Here is a 2,317-nt window from a genome sequence, read left to right on the forward strand (position 1 = left end):
ATTTTATGTCTTCCAATTATTTTTAATGTAATTGCCCCATATATGTTTGTTATGTGTAAATTCTGAATATCACATATATTGTTTCCTTTTCCTAACAATCCTAATAGCTTCGTTTTTATTTTAACTGTAAAAAATGTGGTAACATCAGGTAAGGAAGGGAGGTATCTATATTGCTTCAAATTTCAATTGTTACATCTTCAAAATAACTCGCTGATTGGGGCCCTCCAGAAATACTCTTCTACATCTGGAACCAGAAGTGATTTTATACACTGACTCTTAAATGCGATAGAGCAAAACATAGAAAACCTTTTCCTTCCGTAATTTAATTATACGCTATTAAAATATTTAGTTGTATTGTTAACGTCTTTTTATGAAAGACATACAAGAAAAAATATTCATGAGGGTTAGTAAGGAATAACAACTGAATGCAAGTAAAATAAATGCATCGGCCGGGAATCGAACCCGGGCCGCCCGCGTGGCAGGCGAGCATTCTACCACTGAACCACCGATGCAACTGACCACAGTCTTCTAGTTAGGCAGCTGTAGAGGTTTTGTGTGTGTGCATTGAAGTGTGAACCAATGTATATAGAGTATTACAGGTAGCACATTCTCTGCTATCGAGAGAAAAAATTACCCAGAGTTCCTGCGCGATGTGACGTCACGTGGAAGAGAGCGCGAAATAAATACATTATAATGCAATAGTGCGAGGTGTTGATGCATCAAATTTTTAAAGTGTAGTTTATTGTTGAGACAAAAATGAATAAAAATAATAATAACTGTGCTGTTGCCCAATGTCCCAATTGGGGAAAAAAGACTCTAGATATAATGTATCACCGTTTTCCAAAGAAATTGTCGGTACAACGAGAATGGGTTTCTCGGTGTAAACGTGCGGACAGAATCAATGTAAACAATGCACGTGTATGTTCTATTCATTTCTTACCCGAAGATTATGAGAGAGACTTACAACATGAGCTTCTTGGGCTACCTGTAAGAAAAAAACTCCGACCTGACGCAATTCCTTCTTTGCACATCCCAAATTGGCATGGAGATGAATATGTTGTTGAGAGCACTAGTACAACGAACAAAAGTAAACAGGTAAGAGAAAATAATTTATTTTTAAATGTACATAATTTAAAATATATCTAAATACCTAGAGCCTGGGCGCCGATTCTGGGAAAGGGAGATAAAGTATGGGCCCCAAGTTTGCTTGTTGCTTCCGAAACTGGATATATTTGCTTGCATTTAACATATCTCCTTGAAAATCCTCCGCTCCCCAACAACCAAATCCGGGCTCGATTCCCGGCGGAAGCTCGTGTGGTTCAGATTCCACGTTAATCAATAGGTTCTGTCTCATATAGCCTTGCTGCTGAAAGGGACGTTAAAATCAAAATCAACTCAACAACAATAATTTTACAGAATTCGGCGCCCTTGGCTAGGGCTTCATTCCGTATCGGTCTGCATCAACGCAATGCAAAACTCACTTTTTAATTTGCAATATTTGATATCAGATCTGGTTTTGCGCTATGAGTCACTGATGCATATTTTGAGTTCGCGATCATTTTGGCTATATTGAACTGATACACAAATTGCCGTTTGCGACCTGTAGCAGTAGCTCGGCATTATTTTAATTTTTAATTTTATTTATTTATTTATTTTTACAAAACAGACTCACCATCAAAAGTTCTTAACACATATTTTGCGTTGCGTTGTGGTCAGAAATTTTTGCGAAGACTGATTCGAATTGGTGGAAACAGTCCAGATAGGGGTTTCTCAAACTTTTCCACAGGCGTAGCGCCAAAACATAATTATTATACTACCATAAGCCATATGTGCCACCGAAAGCGGCTCACGTACCAAATGTTGTACGCGCACCACAGTTTGAGAAACCTTTATGTGGACTAAAGTTTTGACACATACGTAATTAGGAGGCACGTAAAGTCGAAAATATATTCCACTCTTTATCAAGGTGTGTCTTAATACTGTGTTCTAATAGGCCTATAATAAATCAGTAATATATTTAATATAGAGATTATAAGTAATACACATGAAATTATGTCATTATATTGGACAGAAAACATTACCAAAGTTGCATATTAAAAAAAACAATAACTGTGTGATATTTCTAATTCCGGGGGGCGCGGTGGCTCAGTAGTACAGCGTTCACCTCTGGTGCTTGGGGTCCCGCGTTTGATCCCAGCCCCCGCCAAGTGAACTTTGTGGTGGACAAACACCGTGTGCGTGGGTTCCCTCGGCGTTCTCCCGTTTCCTCCCACTTTCTTCATTCCACCATTTCATTCATTACTTATCATCACCGTCT

General features: G+C 38.4%; 1 non-coding gene across 1 annotated transcript; it reads right to left on the reverse strand.

The window, feature by feature from the left end:
• Positions 1-441: 441 nt before the first annotated feature.
• On the reverse strand, positions 442-512 carry TRNAG-GCC (transfer RNA glycine (anticodon GCC)). Its single transcript has one exon. It is a non-coding gene; the product is annotated as a tRNA-Gly (tRNA).
• Positions 513-2,317: the final 1,805 nt, after the last annotated feature.

The sequence above is a fragment of the Thermobia domestica genome, chromosome 7 (genome assembly GCF_964235325.1).
Source record: "Thermobia domestica chromosome 7, izTheDome1.hap1.1, whole genome shotgun sequence".
NCBI lineage: Eukaryota > Metazoa > Arthropoda > Insecta > Zygentoma > Lepismatidae > Thermobia > Thermobia domestica.